Here is a 20,053-nt window from a genome sequence, read left to right on the forward strand (position 1 = left end):
AAGCAAGAAAAATCTATCCAGTAATAAGGCAATTTTATGGCTCTTACAATATAGCTTTTAAAAGGGATTCCCTGCTGCTCCATTGAATACAATAGAATTTAGTAGAAAAACAGGAGTTAATATTTTTACAGCTGTTTTTCGTTTCGAGATCAAGAAAGCAATATGCATGAAATTCAATTTAATTCTATTTTTTTAATTAAGTTTTCGTTTTTTTATGGGAATGCTTATTGTACATTCCCTTTCTGTCATAATCTTGTATATTTTTTTCTGAGTTGCATTTTATTTCTCTTCTGTAATTGGTTTTCATGTTCTGTGAAAGTGGTATTAAGGTAGGACTAACTAGATGACATTTCTTTTTTTGAGACTACACTTCAAACTACACAAACAATACCATTTACAACAGTCATGTTTGCAATGGCAATGCACAAGAAATGCATATATATGTATATATATATATATATGTGTGAGTAGTTTTAGTTGGGACCATGTTTCCATGGAAATTGTTTTTCGACTTGCCTATATCTTTGGCACTGTTTGACAAATCTTCCCAACATTTAAAAAAAAAGTACTCCAGTGACTCATGTTGCACACAGAAAGTTGTGTTTCCCATTGTTAATTCCAATAGGACCTTAGAACAATTATACTGAATTTGGCAGAAAGCTAGCTTTCAGTATGCAGATTACACTTTCACTTATTTGGTGTAAAGCCATTAAGTAGTTTTCAGGATATTTAATGTAAAATAATGTTGTATATCTAGGGCCGCAGATCCTTCGCAACATTTTCCAGATTATCAAATACGTGCGACAGCAGGAATACTGTGATTGACTTCCCGCAATCTGACCAGAAAGTTGCGGCTGCCATTTTGAGTAACATGGTCCCTGGGGCTCAAGAATAAAATTAAAAGTGACATAAGGGGTCAGGGTGGCGGTACCCTAACCCCAGGGATGTGATATATTGGTGTTTAAGGGTCAAACTATCGGTTTAAAATATTTTTTCACCATATGCGATAATCGAGGATATTCGAGAATATTTGAGGATGTACAAAAAAAATAGAAAAGAACCATTTACAGACTCGTTCATACACTAATTCATTCACTGATACTTGCACTCAGAGACACATGCACCCACTCACACACCCCCCACTCAGACACTCATGCAACCACTCAGACCTACTAAGAGACTCACACATCCACTTTCAGACCCACTCCGACACTCAAACACCCACTCACAGATTCACTAACAGACAGGCCCTGTTGCCAAACCCCGCTACATACAGCCAAAGGCCGTGAGTGGTGCGGGATTGGTTGGTTATAAGGGCTTATGAGGGATATAAGGGCTTGGCTGCAAGGCCAGGCCATGCACAGTGGTGGTTGAGTTAACATGTAGTAATTAATAAAAATTACTTTGCATTAAAAAAACATAGAAGTTCACTGAAAAAAACAAAGGCTATTGGGATGTCATAGTTTGGTTCTTGATTTACTTGTACAAAACCATAGGAATTCAGCAGTTATAGAGTTATTTCAAGTAACTATAACCCGCACCCTAAGGTAACTATAGCTCACTACTTCACCAAGTGCAGCTAATTTACTCCACATATTATATCATATTATATCATTGATTACATCTTCTATGGCATCTTTGTAACTATTGCTGCAACATTTGCAATAGAAGTATTGATAAAAAAATTGTGCATGGCGAAGGCGCGAGTTATAGTTACCTCAGGGTGCGAGTTATAATTACTTTAAATAACTGTAACTACAACTGCTGAATTTCTATGGTTTTGTACGGGTAAATTCAGAACCTAACTATAACGTCCCTGTAGTCTTTGTTTTTTCCAGTGAATATATATAAATATAGACCTAGGGGGCGTGGCCAAGATGGCGGCGAGAGCGGACGTGTTTGTCCGTGCTCCGCCGCCCGGGCCCTTAATTGTGAAGTGGATGCGGAGGCGGCAGGCCGGCGGTGCTGGTTGTGATGCCCAGGATCGGGGGCGGCATTAGCGAGTCCTTGGGAACCTGATGACGTGAGGTGGAGGCTCCGGCGGCCGAGTGAGCGGACCCGGAGGTTCTGGGCCGGCACCTGTGACGTGGAGGCGTGGAGGGCCGCGGGCTCTTCTGTGTTGTGAGCCCGGGCCCGACAGCCAGCTGGAGGAGCGCCGAGGGTGTGATGGTGCCCTAGAAGAGCCTTGCCCCTGCAGGGAGGTGAGGTCCGGTCTGGAGGCCCGATAAAGATCTGGAGTAGGGGCCCTGGTGGCGACTGGGATATTTGTGCTGGGCCCGGCCTGGGGGACCCCAGAGAGGAGAGTGGCTGGACTGTTGGGCCTAGTGGCCAGTTGGAGCTGAGGCTGAGGCCCTTGAGCAGCGTGGTGAACCAGTGATGCAGTTTAGTGGCAAGAGCGGCACGCAAGGGTAATTTCCGGAGCAGAGGCGAGCACTGTCAGAAGGAGGCCCAAGGTCAAGCCTGTGGTGGAAGGTTGATGTCCCTGGCGAGGCCTGAGGCCTGGAGGACGTGACATTTGGTGAGTCTGCGAGGAGCCCAGATTGAGATATCTAAGTTCCTGCAGGAGGTGGGCAGAGAGAATGGCGACCTCCAAGCCTAAGTGAGACCGGTCGGTGCGAGATATGCTGACTGGAGCACGCCAGGGGCCAGGAGGGGCGCCGGAGGAGCCGCCGACCGTGAGGGCTCCAGATGCAGTGAGGGAGGCGACGGATGATGAGACAGCTCCAGTTACTAAGGGCTTTCTTACCTCTTTATTTGAATCACTCAGGAGTGACCTTCAGGCACTCCGTAAAGACATATCTCAAGCGGTGAAGGAGCTGAGAGTTGAGCTTTCATCCCTGGGTGAGCGCGTGACGCAGGTCGAGGATGGTGAAATTGCCCGCGGCGACGATATGGCGGATCTGCAGCAGGAGGGTATACGCCTGCGGGAGCAACAGGACCTCCTACAGATGACGGTGGAGGACCTGAAGAATCGGTGGCGCAGGCACAACATACGCATCAGAGGTGTGCCGTCTGGGGCTGAGAAGGACGACATTGGAGGTTTCGTGATGGCGTTGTTTCGCTCGATCTTAGAACTTGAAGAATCCAAGAAGATCGCCCTTGATAGAGTCCACCGCGTGGGTCGGCCCGGGGGGGCCGGGGACCGCCCGCCAGACATTCTGGCATGTGTCCATAACTTCGGGCTGAAAGAAAGTATACTGCAAAAGGCGCGCAACATTCCACGGGTCCTTTTTAGAGGATACCAGCTTCAATTATACCAGGACCTCTCGGTCCGGACCCTGCAAAGGCGGCGTGAGTTTAAGCCCATCACCGAGCACCTATGGGGGCGGGCGGTGTCCTACTCCTGGGGCCACCCGTTTAGCCTGGTTTTCCATTGGGAGGATCAGCTTCGCAGCGGGACGGAAACATCATATAAGGTGGCCTCCTATTGGTACTACACTCTGGCGCGTATTCACACATGGGACCCTGGTAAATCTGACTTATGCTGGAGGGGTGCAGTGGCACGGGTACACTTGTGCACCTGCTGTGGCGCTGTCCTAAACTTCATCGCTACCGGAAGGGTATAATAGATGAGATTGACATGGCATTCCACACAAAGATCCCCAGATTTCCATCATACATCTTGCTGGGGCTGCCTAATCCACTTACTTTTCCCTTGAGGTCGTTGAGGGGGAGACAGATGGCCCTGGCACTTAACGCAGCCTTACAGCTGATTCTGACCATGTGGGGTACGAATAGGGTCCCGACAGACAATGCGTGGCTCCAGAAGCTTTGGTTTATACTTGCCATGGAGAAACTCACATTGGCTTCGCAGCAGCGGGTGGGTGATCTGAGTGAACTATGGAAGCCATTTCTGCAGATTCTTTCTGCAGAGTTTAAAGAGTTGACATGCCCAGCGTACTTGAGAGTCTTGAGGCTGACCTGAACTTTGACTAGAATGTTGACTGAGAGATTTCCATGGGCTGTGATGCGGCGGGAGGAGAGTTGGAGTGGAGGAGAGATGGTGGGTTGACACTGTCGCTGTAGGGGAGCTTCGTTAAAGTGTTTTATTTAATTGTATGTTTGTTTGATTATTATAAAGGGGACTCGCAGTCTGAAGGATCTCCTGTTGGGGCTCTGCCTGTTGAGTTTATTGTCAATAAGAGATTTGTAGCGAGGTTCTTTGAGCCAGAACTAGAGCCTAGTCTGGAAGACTTCTGCTAGTGGATATAGAGCGTCTACAACGGAGATGTACACTATGTATCGAACTGCAATGTACTGTGCTTATATTTTATATTTGTATTTGCATGTCTCAGTGTTTAAAATAATAATAAACAGATTTGATCCATAAATATAGACCTAGTTTCCATACAAAAGTATTTTTTGTCTTGCTTATATCTTTGGTGCAATTTGACGAATTTCTGCAAGATGTTTCAAAAAAGTGTGCCAGAGAATGTTGTTGTGCATAGGATGTTTTGGGGTGAGCTGTAAAGCTGGGGCTGAGAAAAAGGAAGGGTCAAAAAACGTGCATTTCCCATTTTAATTCCCATAGTGATTTTAGACACGACCACAAACTGAACTGCTGAACAGATTTACACCAAATTTGGCAGAAAGGTAACTCTTGGTTCAGAAATAGTGCTTTTTGTTATTTGGTGTAAATCCATTCAGTACTTTTTGAAATATTAAAAGAAAACCACATTTGTACATCTGGACTTGCGAAGGCTTCACAAATGCTCCCGATCTTCTGCAGAGATCTTATTGGCTGCCAACACTTCATCAAGGAAGTGCTGGAAGCCGTTTTGAGATTCAGCTTCAGCGAATCTAAAAAAAAATAAAAGGAAAAAGAAATGTAAAGGTGGTAGGAGACTGTTACACTTCCCCACTAGCCTTGGTGCAGGGGTACCCCAGATAAACCCCAGGGGTAAAAAGCATTTTTTAAATTTTAATTCACAGTGAAAATCGTGAGGATTAGCAAAATTTGCCATGAATAAAAAAAAAAAGAACAAGTGCAGTCTCCAACTCTTGCTTTTCCTTTTGCCCCCCGGTGGTCCAGGTGTTCAGGGCATTCACAACACATAGGGGGGAGCACAGCCCCCCCCTTCTAGGGCTCATCAAAGCCCCAGGGACCAACACCTCCCCGGGGCAATGCGCATAATATGCAGGGGAGGTGTGGAAGAGGCACTTGGCAGGCAGTCAGTAGTGCAGTGATTGGGCGCAGGAAATGAAAGGTGCTTCAAAGTACACTTTAGTTATCAGAAAAGTCACTTTGGGTGAATTATTCAGCACAAATCTTTACTGTTCTGTACTCCCCACCCATCTCTAACTCCGCCCACTTACACCGTGAGAAGAATATACAGTTTTGAGATCGATGAGTCGAAGCAGTGGCAGTATTTTCCTCCATCAGCTGAATCAAATTCCTTTTGAGTAAGTAGAGAGCAATAAACTTTCAACAGGAACCCATTCAAGCAGTAAATAGAGGGAAAACATTGCCTCCAAATGTATTCTTCCTTTGACACTCTGAGCTGCTAATGGCTGTAAATGTGCTAATTTTCATATCATATAAATTATTTTTTTTATCTTCTGCTGCATTCTTATGTTCCTCTTGTTTTCAAGGATATAAAACACACTTCAGATGCATGAGTCTGATCGAATTATGCAACATACAATTGCACTGCTGACACATTTGAAATGTATTTTATTTTAAAATCTGGACTGCATTTGAAACGTAAAGATTGTTTGGATCATGCGGCACAGCAACCAGAGAGTCAACACTTTCAAGTTTCTGATGGGACAATGCCGGAGTTGGTCCTAGTCAAAAGCAGGAAAAAGGCCGCATGAAGGCAGTCTATTGAGCACTGGTGGGAGGGCAAATATTTAGGGGCATATTTTCACAGAAGTTGTGCAGCGTGGCGCTGCTCACAAATTGGCAGTGATGTGCTGCATCACTTCTAAAATGCACGGATGCCCCTTATTTACACAAATACTGCACACCCCTGTGTTTCCTCTAGCACTGGTGCTAAAGTTAACTGCTAGCATCCATGTAGGCATCCTTGCACTAGTAATAGAGTGTCTGCATTGAAGGGAATGATTGTTTCTGTGCAGGAAGGTGTTCCTTCTTGCACTTAAACAGTCAACAATGGTGATGTGGCATCATCATTATGGAATGCATGCTTTTTTCCTGCACATAAACAATTATTCATGGCATTTTGCTCTTTCTATGTGTGCTGCACAATCCAGCACACATAGAAAAGGCAAAAACAAGGAGAAATAAAATTAGTCAAGACTGATTTGCATATAGCTGGGTAAAAATTGGGGTGGCATGGTGGACAAAAGAATAATGGATTAAACCCAGATCTGAGACTGGGGATGAGTGTTTAGAAAGTGTTTAGAAAGCTTCAGCATTCCGTCCATCATACTTTTGTGTTGTTAGGGTTATCATGAAGCCTCACTCTGTTATTCCCACTCACAGTGTTGGATTGGCATTTCAGGCAATCAGGCACTGTCAGTTAGACTATAATGAAAGGACCAGTATATGGGTTGTTTTTCTTAGCCCTGATATTGCTCCTAGGAACAAAAACATCCAACAGACTAGCCTTTTCAATTTAGACAATCTGATAGTGCCAGACTGCCCAAAAAGGCAGTCCAACACTGCACTCTGCTGGGTTTTTGTGACCTCCCATTCTGGTGTTCCATCTCACAGTGTTGGATTGACCTTTCAGGCAATCTCGTACTGCCAGATGGGCCAGTGTGTGATTTTGTTTTTGCCCTGTCACAGTCCTCAGAGCCAAAACAAATGGCACACACTGCCTATTTGAGTCTGGCCCTTCTCACAGTGTCAGACCGCCCTAAAGGTCAGTCCAATACAGTACTCTGATTGTTTTTCCTGACCTTCATTTATGATGTCCTCACTCACAGTATGGGTCAAATTGAAAAGGACAGTGTGGCAGCTGTTTGTTGTAGCCCTGTTACAGCCCACTGGAACTAAAAAATGGACTACGCACTGGCTGTTTCAAGCTGGCCCATTTGGCAGTGTTTTTGAAACCTTGGAGGATGTTTTTCTGTGTCTTGGGTGAAATGTTTATTTGAGATCACTGGTTCGGTGAGTTTTAAGGGCTATTGGTCTGGTACTGTCTGACTGTATGTGTGAGTTTAAGTATGTTATTCTTTTTTAATTGTGGGCATTAGTGTGTGTTAACCTGTTTGATGTGGTGCCTCATCTCGTATGGGCATACTATGAGTTATTTTATTGCCTGATGTTTGTGCAATGGTAGGTGTGTAATGGAATAGAAAAGAACAATTTATTGTTATGGTTAATTAAAAATCACAATTTGCTCACACCTTTCAAATTCTAAAATGCAAATACAAAATTAGAAAATAATTAAAACATTAAACATTAAATATGATCTTGTAAAAGGACTCCATAGACGACTAAAGTGTCCGAATTAAAACATCCAAATAGTGATAAGATATTATTTCAGCAGCCCAGATAAGTTTGAACAAGGAGTACCTGCCACTGCAATGGAATTCATGCTGAATGAAGGTTTATGTCAACTACCAACCGACATTTTTCTCAAAATACTGTCACATGCAGTTAAAAACTTCATCATTCTACAGTTATTCTGAGGATCTGATGGATGGATAGCATTGATTGTAGCTGACCTGCATGTTCTAATGCCTGGGCTATTAAAGGCTTATTTTAACCATGCAACCCTGAGGTTTTTTAAGAATGGGCAAATACAGACGAGATGTATAATGTCCTCTTTAGCCGCTTCACGCAGCCTGCATGATTTTGGGCCAGAATGCTTCCACAAAGGCTGATTAGCCAAAAATGGTAAGATCCCCAAATGCATAGCCATCAATTTTCTTTTTCAGATGTAACGAAAAGGTCATACTTAAGTAGGTTGCCGGGTGCAGGATCCTATATGTGAGAAGGACCATCCAGGCTTGAGTGTGAGATGCAAGCGCTTGCTTATCAGCAATGAAGGAGTGCATTTTCGCAGCTTTTTCACAATGCAGGACAGAACGCATGATGAGATAAATTTGCATTCCACATAGCTGTTGAGCTTGTTGCTTCCAATGCAGAGTGCAAATAAGCCCTGTAAGATAACTTAGATCCATGCCCACTGCCTATCTTGAGGCTCTGTAAAGAGCTTGATCTTGATTTGCTCTTAACTTATGCCATGCTTTTATGGCAGATTACATTCTCCACCAGGTTTGATTCACAAGTCCAAACTCTAATCGGACCTGTGCTGGGGACGCAGTCAGCGGGAGCCCGAATGCATGCTTGTATGGCCAAAATTGAAGGGTATCTAAGAGCAGGGCATCCCTTCCAAGCATAAACGCACTAACATAGGTGATCAATGAAATTTTGCAGAGATAACCATCATAATGTTGTGTAGGCTCTCATTATCCCAATGAGACTACTGGATTTGGGCGGTATAATCACTTGCACTGTGAGGGGTTGAGTCTAAACCCACTCCAGGTGACACCTGTCGACCTAATCTGGGTTTTGTTCCGGCTAAATACAGTGCCTCATCTCGACCCTAGAACAGGGATGATTGGGCAACCAAGAGCATGACACAATTGACTCCTCAGGGAAATCATGGTCACTCAGATCTCATCCATTTCTCTCAGTTACATTAGTCTCACATATACAAGGACAATCAGAGGCAGAATAGAATTCAAAAAGGTTTTATTGAAGTAACTGCATCTTAGATAATAAAGCATGTACTGCAATAACTAGAACGATGAGGCATGACAGAATAAGAAATTGTGACAAGGAGAGTAAAGCATAAAAATAACGCTATCAAATTGTCACTAGAGTCATTAAAATAGTTCCTCCGTAGGCTATGTTAGAGCACAGCATGTTAAGCTCTAATACTGCCCTCTAGGTTCCCCTGGGTGACATCATCCCTCATACCTGAGCAAGAAGCCTGTGGTCTACACAAGCAGCTGCAGTGAAGCATGCAGCAATCAGCACACAGTCATGGTCATCTGGCTGGAATCTCCCTTTAACGTGCATAAAGTAGTGTTTTACAATAAAACCTGCTGATATTCCAAGAAAGGATACCTACATAGGAGTGTGTATGTTTCTATGAACCCTCGAGTCAAAGTGTTACCATGTTTGCCGGCAACCTATCTTAATGCTGCCTTGAGAAAAGCACAGAGTGAAATAAATATATTGTTTAAGAATGCAGTGCTGGCCTAGGCAAAGAACAGCAAGATAGAGAAAGTAAAACAAGACCACAAATGTGGCTATTGTTAAAATAATAAACTAAGCTGAATAAAATATCTATGTTAAAGTGCACAGCGGCAGGCCTAGTATGCTCAAATAACGTATATAAAGCTATAACTAAAATGGCTTCACAACACCCTCCCCGGTTCAAAGGTGGTTCAAAGCCTAATTATCCATAAAAGCTACTAAAACTCAACCTAAGAAATATATATAAGAATGTCAATAATGACAAGTTAAAAAGACACTTGAGCATGTGTAATTTTAATTGGTAACTGTGGCGTGAAAAAGGCTGAATTTCAAGAGTCAGAGTCATTTTGGAAGTTGCCAGTTGAATCCAGGAGAATTGAAGACAGGAAATCTTCTACTTAGGAATTTCATCCCCAAGGAAAACCAAGGAGCATTCGTGTTCCAAAGCCTGAGCTCCAGCCAAGGCAGCAACATTCTACGGTGTTCCTAACAATATGTTTAGAGCTGCATCATCCACAAAGGGCAACTCATAAGCAGCTTTTCATAGCAAGCACACCCTCAATGCACATGTCTGGTAATGAGCCCTCAGTGAGAACATCCACAGATCAGCGTCCAATGAAAGCAAGCGCTGCGTAGAAAGACAAACTTTCAGTGCATGTTCGAATGAGCAGCAGAGGCACCGAAACATGGGCTGCACACAATGCAAAATCGGTCTGAATGACAGAGACCAGTCACACTCCAATTGCTCCAAGAGTGATGCTCCAAAGTACTGCATCATGCGTTCATGACACAGCTGCGCTGGTGGGAGCGCTTTCAGTCCTCCTTGTTGCAGTGGAAAAGCCATTGCACAGAAAAAGTAGCAATAGCAAGATGCCACCTATTATAGCCAAAGTTATTGGAAATCCCCTGAAAATACTGGAGAATATTGAGTGGATGGCTGATGGTATTAAGCCAAATATAGAGGAGAAGGTGTGAACGAAACCAGAACCAACAGCCTTAAAGAAATTTGTGATTCCAGTAGTACTGAATGCATTAAATATTCAACTCACGAGCTCACCAAAGTGTCTTGGAAAGTTAGTACTGAAAAGGAACTGTATCTCTGCTGATGACCTTGCAACCTGAAGTGCATAGGTCTTGCATGCAGTAGTGAGTGCCACATGTTTTTGAAACAATAAAGCCTTGAGTCTGCTCAAATTGTCAAAATTCACATTTGAAGTAGCGATATGGGGCCAAATCTCAGATACTTCTCTCTGTCTTGTGATAGGAAAAAGTATGTTCCCAGAGCATGTAACAATGTTAGAGACCGAAACAACATAAACTATTCTGGCTTGCATCGCACAACAGTTTTCACTATTGAGGAGGATGTAGCTACCATTTGAGAGCACCTGGAACGCAGGTCTAATCAAAGCGACTGCCCACCCACCACCATCCAAGGAAAGAAAAAACCAGCCTGGTTCACAGACGATCTCACCACCTCCAAAAGCAACTGCCAGAAGCTCAAAAAGAAATGGATCCAAGAACGCACACCCGACAACCTCGCCGCCCTCAAAAACGCCAACCGCGAACACCACCAACGGATCCGCACCGCCAAGCGCGCCCACTTCACCGAACGCATCAACAACAACGCCCACGACTGCAAAGAACTCTTCGGCATCGTGAAGGAACTCTCCAATCCGAAAGCCAACTCCAACGACATCCCGCCCTCCCAGAAACTCTGCGACGACCTCTCCACCTTCTTCCACCAGAAAATCACCACCATCCACGACAGCTTCATCACCGGTCCACCGCCAGACCCCACCCCCGACGTCTCCTCCCGCGACTGCCGCCTCACCGCCTGGACCCACGTGGACGAGGCAGAAACCATAGCAACCATGAACACCATCCACTCAGGCTCCCCCACGGACCCCTGCCCCCATCATGTTTTCAACTCAGCCAACGCCACCATCGCCCCCGAACTCCGCAAGATCATCAACCTCTCCTTCACTTCTGCCACCTTCCCGGACAGCTGGAAACACGCAGAAATCCAACCCCTCCTCAAAAAACCCAAGGCTGACCCCAACGACCTCAAAAACTTCCGTCCGATCTCTCTCCTCCCTTTTCCAGCGAAAGTCATCGAGAAGATCGTCAACACTCAGCTCACCCACTTCCTCGAAGACAATTCCATCCTGGACCCCTCACAATCCGGATTCAGACGAAACCACAGCACTGAGACCGCCCTCCTCGCCGCCACAGATGACATCAGACATCAAATGGACAACGGCGAAACCTCAGCCCTCATCCTCCTCGACCTATCAGCCGCTTTTGACACCGTCTGCCACCGCACCCTACTGACCCGCCTCCAGGAAGCCGGCATCCAAGATAAAGCCCTCCACTGGATCTCATCCTTCCTCTCCGACAGAACGCAGAGAGTCCGTCTCTCCCCTTTCCGCTCCAAAGCCACCAACCTCATCTGCGGCGTCCCCCAAGGATCCTCCCTCAGCCCCACGTTGTTCAACGTCTACATGGCCCCCCTCGCTCAACTGGCCCGCCAACATCATCTCAGCATCATCTCCTACGCCGACGATACCCAGCTCGTCCTCTCCCTGACCAAAGACCCGCTCACCGCCAAAACAAACCTCCACGAGGGACTAAAATCCATCGCCGATTGGATGAACAACAGTCGCCTGAAACTCAACTCCGACAAGACGGAAGTCCTCATCCTCGGACGCACTCCCTCGGCCTGGAAAGACTCATGGTGGCCCTCCGTCCTCGGACCCCCACCCACCCCTGCCAGCCACGCAAGAAACCTCGGCTTCATCCTGGACTCCGCCCTCACCATGTCCAAACAGGTCAGCACCGTCTCCTCCTCCTGTTTCAACACCCTTCGAATGCTCCGCAGAATCTTCAAGTGGATTCCAACAGAAACCAGAAAGACGGTGACCCAGGCCCTCGTCAGCAGCAGACTTGACTACGGCAACGCACTCTACACAGGCATCCCAACCAAAGACATCAAACGCCTCCAACGTATCCAAAATGCCTCCGCCCGACTGATCCTCAACATACCCCGCCGAAGTCACATCTCCCCTCACCTAAAGGAACTCCACTGGCTCCCGGTAGACAAGAGGATCACCTTCAAACTCCTGACCCACGCTCACAAGGCACTTCACAACACCGGACCCTCCTACCTCAACACCAGACTCAACTTCTACACTCCAACACGTCAACTCCGATCCGCCAACCTCGCCCTCGCCATCGTACCCAGAATCCAGCGCAAGACATCCGACGGCAGATCCTTCTCCTTCCTCGCCGCCAAGACCTGGAACTCTCTCCCCACATCTCTTCGCCAGACCCAGGACCTCCTCGCATTCAGAAGGCTCCTCAAGACCTGGCTCTTCGACCGCTAAACCAGCAGCGCTCCCCCCCCCCCCCTCAGCGCCTCGAAACCCTGACGGGTACATAGCGCGCTTTATAAATACTATGATTGATTGATTGATTGATTGACTCCCTTCAGATAACAGGTCAAGTTGGCTGCTGAGATGTTACACGCCTCTTGCATGGATAGCTGTTTACAAACCACTCAGAAGATGGTATTTCCGTCACAGTAAAAGGTAACATTTCTAACTTTTCAATATTTAACATGACATAAGTCACTTCTTTCTTAGCAACTACTGTAGTTGTTGTTGTTGCGTTGAATTAAATGTGGAAAATATGTCCCTTGCTCTAACGTGTTGCCAGGGAACGCGACCTGCCTTCGGTGTTTGTAGTGTCCAACCCAACTGCATAATGGACCCTAGTTGACTCCATGGTGTAAAGAAGACATGTCACTTTGTATTATGTCTATTGCAGAAGAAACAATGTTGTTTAAGGTGTATATCCGATCAGACAGGGTATTGATCCCATTATCTACAACAGCTAATGCCTTCTGTAAGTTTTCCTGATCTATTTGCCTTAACCCGGCCGCAGCTTCTTGTTAAGAAAGCTTCCAAATTTCATTATAGATTGCATATAAGAAGCGCTTTCTGCATTGTTTTCTGAGGCCTATCAGGAAATCTTGTAAGTCAGTGTTATTAGACAGGATACTGAGGTGTTCTCTAATAGCATTTAGTGAGGAACTCTTCAGCCATTGCTGGCATAGTTTCCCTACACTGTATGTTGTTACTATACCCGCATGTTCAGATGACAAGGGTCTGGCCTACTTGTTTTAAAACCCCTGTGGAGTTTATAAAACGTTTATGACACCCGTCGGTATCTATTGGCCACAATAACCACCCCAGGACGTGAAAGTGAAGCATTAAACATGCCATTCTGGACCCATTCATCGAGCTGATCTTCAGTTGCATTTATATACTTTTGCCATTTATAAAATCTTGCAGGGGCAGGAATACTGGGCGCATTCAAATCCTTAATTTTTGCTAAGCCTTAACAGCTTGTCTGTTGTACAGTTTAATTTAAAAATATCATTTGAACAGGTATCAAGTATGCTCTAAATAAAGCTTCCTTTCCTCTTATTAGCCATTTTTTTGTTCCCCACACACTTTTGAAGTCAAATTGACTTCAACCAATATTCATAGTCTTCTATAGCCAACCGGGAAACAAAGGAATCTGAATAAATGAATTCTTTATCTATCAATAATATATGTCCATTTTCCATCAATGGCAATTTGAAATAATATGACTCAGCATTTTTAACATGGTGCCCAGAAAAATATGCAAATTTTTCAGAATATTTTTTAGCACGCCCTTGTGGTGGAGTCGGACAATGTTCCCATTGTGTGTAATTAAAACTTTTCTTTGGGGTACTTGCTCTGTGAATGAAATGAAGTCCATAATATTTATAGCAAAACATGTCACCATAATTCTCTTTTGGTTGATAAACAGACTCACTTTCAAATACAGTAAAATACTGCAATTCAGTCATCATAGTATCAACTGTTTTCACATCCCAATCATCATAAACAACTCCACCTGGTATATATCAAATGTGACTTTATCCCAAACAGTCCCATCAGGAATTGGTGTAGCAGAAATGTTCATGAAAGACAAGTCTCTAAGGACCTTGTGAGAAGAAAAATAGGGTTTTAGGACCTTATCCACCCGTTCAACTTTTGATTTGTCAGGAAGGTAAAGACCATGTATAATTAGAAAGAATGTTATGACAAAGCCACTCCAAAGGAGGAAAGCTAATACAGTCAAGGAAAGCCACAGATAGTTCCATAGGAGAATAAAGTAATTTGTTTTAAGCCAGTTTATCAACTCATGTGTTTTTGGTAGTTCAGATGTAGAAGAGGCAAATGAGTCCAATTGATTGTCATTGATGTCGGCAAAGTATCCAGAAGCAATTTGTGCAAAAACTGGAGCCATATTTGAAGGAGAAATGTTAGGGGTCTCCTACAGTGGTTAACTGTAAATGAGGCGATCCGTCTGCGTAGAAGTTGAAACAAATCGATCAGTAATTTCTGTGTTGTTTGTTGTAACAGATGTTAGTGGAAAATATTGCAAGATAATTTTCCACCCTCCCCAAGCTCAAAGTGTTAGCGTTGCTGCTCAAAACTTGCAGAGAGATGTCTTGACCAGTAGTGAGAGGGATTCGGGAACTACTGGCTGCTCCTCTTGGTCTGCTGTGCAGGATCGGCTACATGGTGTAACTTGACCTTGTAGATAGATACAAAGTGGTTTCCTTTACCACCAGCCAATCTTGGTACAATGACAGTTCTGGTACCTTGTGTTCCCAAGACTGGGACCAGTGCACAATAAGGAGGACCAAACTCCTTTTTAAAAGCAACTGTTTTCACATACTAGATTCCTGACCTTTGGAATCCAGCTGGTAGATTTTATTTATACATCCTTAATTCCTGCAGAGGCAGCACTGGCAGAAGCGTTGTCAACACAGAACTGTTGTAATACCTGCAAGACAGTGACACGTTCAATTATGTCAAAGGTGTTTCTGCCACCTCCACGCCAGGACCATCAAGATCTGGAACATACATTAGAGTTCCAAACAGGCGCTCGTATGAAGTACGACCCACCAGGGACCTTCTAGACAGATTGTTATGTGCTCTTTGGACTCCATTCAAGTGATTAAGCCAACTACGACCCATACCTAATACTCTGGCTGTTAAGGACTGCTTTAAATCACGGTTACGTCGCTCCACGACACTATTGCCCTCTGGATGAAATGGAGACAAGTAATAGACTTGGACCCCTAATGAAGCCATGGTGTCCCTGAATGCCCTTGAGGCAAAAGCAGGGCCCTGGTCTGAGTGGAAAGCCACAGCTACATATTTACTGATAAAGACTCGCAAATCTTTAATAATAGTCCGAGCGTCAGCCGAGAGTTGTGGCCACACCCAGAGAAATCTGGACAAAAGTCAACAGCGACTAAGATGTGCTTGTTTGCACTGTCTGGAGTTATGGGACCATAATGCTCCAAGTACACACATTGTAAATGTTTATTGGAAATCAATAGAGGTGTCTGCGGAGGATGTTTGACGGTGGAGCACTTAATTTGTTGGCAGATGTCCCAACAAAGGACACACACCTTGGTCTGTTTGTATAGACCTGGCCACAATAGCATGCTTGCATTAATGATATTGTAGCTGCCGCACCACCATGGGCAGATGCAACCCCCTCATGCACTGCTTTAATTAACTATGGTATTATGTCTTTATTTTGAATAACTCGAAACCCCACGCCTGGTATTTTTACTTATGCGTCAAGGAGGCCTCAAATTCGGTAAATATATTTAGCAGGAAGTGATTTTGGATAGGGTGTGCCTTCAACCGTAGCTTTCACGGCAGCCCATATGTCATTGTCCAGTTTCATTCCAGAACGAATTACTGCAGCAACAGAAGCCGTAGCTACTGCTGATTTGGCTGCTTCATCAGCCAGTGTATTTCCAGCAAGGTGTATTTCAACACACTGGTGTCCAAGTGTATGTACAACATGGACATTTGGAAGTGTTTCCTACAGATCTGCTACTTTCCCCCAAAGAAGTCTGTGTTTGATGGTGTAGCCTTTAGAATCTCTGAACCCTTCTTGTACCAGTAATGCAGGTATTCATTGAAGGACTGGACACAATAGTATGAATCACAAACAATCAGTGTTAGCTGTGCAGGATCCGTATGTTCCATTGTCATCCCCAAGGGTTTGCGTGAATGTTTGCTGGGGACAAAATGTATTATCCTCCATGTAGCCATTTAAGACTGCGCAAGCAGCAGAGTATTGATGCTTTGTGCCTATTGATGGTTGTGCTGAGCTATTGGTGTACATGACTTTTTGATATTGATCATTAGGCAATGTGTTGGCCGGAACTGGGTTTTCTAGCTCATATTGCAAAAAAACTTGAGTTTGTAATTTTGGGTAAAAAATGTAGTCAACATCAGTGGCTGTCAAAGACGTTGCCCATTGAATCCAACATGGATGTAATGGTTTAACGTTTGGAACACTGGCTTTGGTAACAGCTTCAAGGGCTGGAATTGGAGATACAACAATAATGTGTTTTCCCTGGGCTAGTGGTCTTTCTTTAATGATAGCCATCTGAACAGCAGTGAGAATTTTCTCAGTGGGAGCAAAGCGTTGTTCTGCTGCTGAATACAAATGTGATTTGTATGCTATCGGGATTGTCTCACCCTCATTGAAAGTTACATAGGTGAAACCAATGGAACCAGCAATTACTCTGATGACCAGATGTTTTTTATTGTCCCTTGCGTGTAGGTGTTGTGCTGCAAGCATGTCTGTTTGCAAAGCTCTGAGAATGCGTGTGTGTTCGGCTGTCCTAAATTTATTGGAAAAATCATCACGTATTAAGTCATATAAGGGTTTTATGCGTGAAGCGTAATCTGGGATGTAAGTTCTGCCAAAATGTAGGAAACCCAATAGAGATTGGAGATTTTAATTGTATTTGGAGGTTGTAACTGCACACATTTTTCTAGGAATTGAGGTGCTAGACTCTTTCCTTCACTTTATAAATCATATCCCAGAAACATGACACTAAGGAAGGCTATTTTTGTTTTATTAAAGTTGAATTTATAGACGAATTCGGCAAATCCTACAACAATGCAGGCTACCCGTCTTTGATGTTGCAGTAATTCATCATCCGTGAGATAGATATCATCTACATAGGACAAGGATTCAGGTTCAATGTTGTGCAATGTTGAAGTCACATGAGCCACGAACAGTCCTGGACTGTTCTTGTCCCCTGGTGTAAACAACATAATTTTTTTTCTGAGAGCCTAGTGCACTGAAACTTGGTAATTCTCCACTCTCAGGTGCTATATTTTGGCAGAAGAAACCATTGAAAATATCCAGTTTTTTTTGTATTTTTTGTGCACTATGTTGTTCATGAGTGCTGTAATATGTGATATTTGTATAGCGTATGTGCATGTATGTTTTGTACGAATGGTCTGGTTTAGCTATTGGGAATAAGGGATTATTCATTGGTGAGACACAAGGTTCGATTACGCCCTGGTACTCCAGTTGTGTGAGGATTTCCCTCATGGGTGCTTTTGCATCATATTTTATTTGATACTGTGGTTGAGGCTGGGGTTGATTTTTAATAGGAATTACATGAAAGGGAGAACCTTTATCCCACCCTACATGGTTGCGATATAATGCGGATGCCTGTGCAAATGCCAAATCGATGGCGTAGACCTTTGCGAGCTCATCGGGAACAAGGGGCGAGAAAAAAGGTGTGATAACATCTTTCTGGTGGCCAATCCCTTTCGGCCAGTACAATATCATATATATTTACAAAGCGGTCCCAAGAAATTTAGTCGATTGTGCGTTCAATGTCTCCTTCTAACTGTAATGTTACTTTGTACACCCTATCAGACGTGAGACATGCATGTCCGCAGTTTCAACTTGTAAGAAGTCATCAGTTGTTTTCACCTCCAGATGCTCTTGAAGATACCGGCGAACTATTGCGACCTCTGCCGCGCTGTCTAGTAGTGCTAATGCCCACTTCTTGTTCTTCAATAGAGCTCTCTTCTTGAGTGGCATGACAAAGTTCAACTTTTTTCTTTTTAAATTAGGGTTTTTGTTGGGGAACTTTCTCTTCCTTTTTAACAGAAACTTCTGTAGAGCCTTGTGATTCCTGTCTGGGTTTCACATTCTCAGTTCTTCGCTCTGACTGCCCACCTCTCTCACTGCATTTTTCCGGTGAGTCCTGAAAGAAACAAGATTGGTATGTATCAGTATATTGATATCTGTCAGGCGTTTTTATATTATCTCTATTTCTGAGATTATATCTATTCTGAGGGGTCTCCATATGCGGAGATTCTCCCCTTTCTTTTTTAGGTGTTTATTGTTTTTTATCCAAGCGTTTTTTAGAACCCTCAGAAGCTTGCTTGGTAGAATCTTTATTATCTTTAGCCAGAAATTGTGGTTTTGTAGGATGGGACCCCAGACTATCTCAAACAATACTAGAGTAGGTCTCTGCGATAATCTTTGGCAGCTTACGTTCTTGATCCTGTGGAGGAATGTCCCAGAGCCGCATGTTCACTGCTAGTGCAACTGCTTCCCCTTTAAAGTTACTTAATATTATTGAAGATACAGTGGCAAAATTGCGCATAAGTTGCATCCTCAAGTCCAGGGCCGGGCATCTCGAATTTGTTTCAACACTTCCGGTAAATTGGCAAGTGTCGGTGTTCCATGTTCGGTAGTATAGAGCGTGGCAAATACCGTGCCCCAAGTATTGCAGTTATCTACTGTGGGAACCATCCCAAATGGCAATCACATAGTTAATATTCTATGCTTATCCGGAAGTTCCATATGGGGAAGTATTGCTTCCAGTGCATTTATTTTTTTAGCTAACCAAAACGGAATCTCTTATCATTCGGCGGGTACTTAATCCATGATCGATTGTACAGTCTCAGGATTAATGCCTGGTGTTAGTGAATGTGGTTGCGCCAGAGCAATGTGCACTCAGGGCTGGTCTCATATTGACTGCAATTGCTACCTGTTGTGGGTTTGCCATAATGAATGGTGAGTTTTGTTCAGAGATAAGCACACCAAATAGGGATTATCCTTTTAGATTTCAAGATTGAACAATCTACAGCGTTAGTTAGGTACTCCCTACTTAGCTGAGGAGGAAAATCCTCAATACCACAGATGTCTCCCTATATAGTACTGAGGTGTACGTAGTGAGACAGAGATACTCAAGAGGACCCGAAAATTAGAGCCTGACCAAACATTGGGTGCCATGTCGGGTACGCTCTCATTATCCTAATGAGACTACTGGATATGGGAGGAGAATCTCTTGCACTGTGGGGGACTGAGTGTGAACCCACTCCAGGTGACACCTGTCGGCCTAATCCAGATTTTGTTCCGGCTACTTAGTTGTGCCTCATCTCAACCCTAGAGTAGGGATGATTGGGCAACTGAGCGCATGACACAATAGAGTCCTCAGGTAAATCGTGGTCACTCAGATCTCATCCGTTTCTCTCAGTTACATTAATCTCACATATACAAGGGTAATCAGAGGCAGAATAGAATTCAATAAGGTTTTATTGAAGTAACTGCATCTTAGATAATACAGCATGTCCTGCAATAACTAGGAGGATGAAGCATGACATGATTAGAATTGTGACAAGGAGAATAAAGCTTAAAAATAACGCTCCCATATTGTCACTAGAGTCGTTAAAATAGTTCCTACCTAGGCTATGTTAGAGCACAGCATGTTAAGATCGAACTCTGCCCTTCAGGTTTCCCTGGGAAGACATCATCCCTCATACCTGAGCAATCAGCATACAGTCATGGTCATCTGGCTGGAATCTCCATGTAACGTAAATGGGTCAAAGTCATGTTTTTATTATAAAACAGCTGATGTTCCAAGAAATTATCCCTACCTAAGAGTGTGTATGTGTCTATGAACCCTCGAGACAAAGCGTTACCACA

The sequence above is a fragment of the Pleurodeles waltl genome, chromosome 2_1 (assembly GCF_031143425.1).
Source record: "Pleurodeles waltl isolate 20211129_DDA chromosome 2_1, aPleWal1.hap1.20221129, whole genome shotgun sequence".
NCBI lineage: Eukaryota > Metazoa > Chordata > Amphibia > Caudata > Salamandridae > Pleurodeles > Pleurodeles waltl.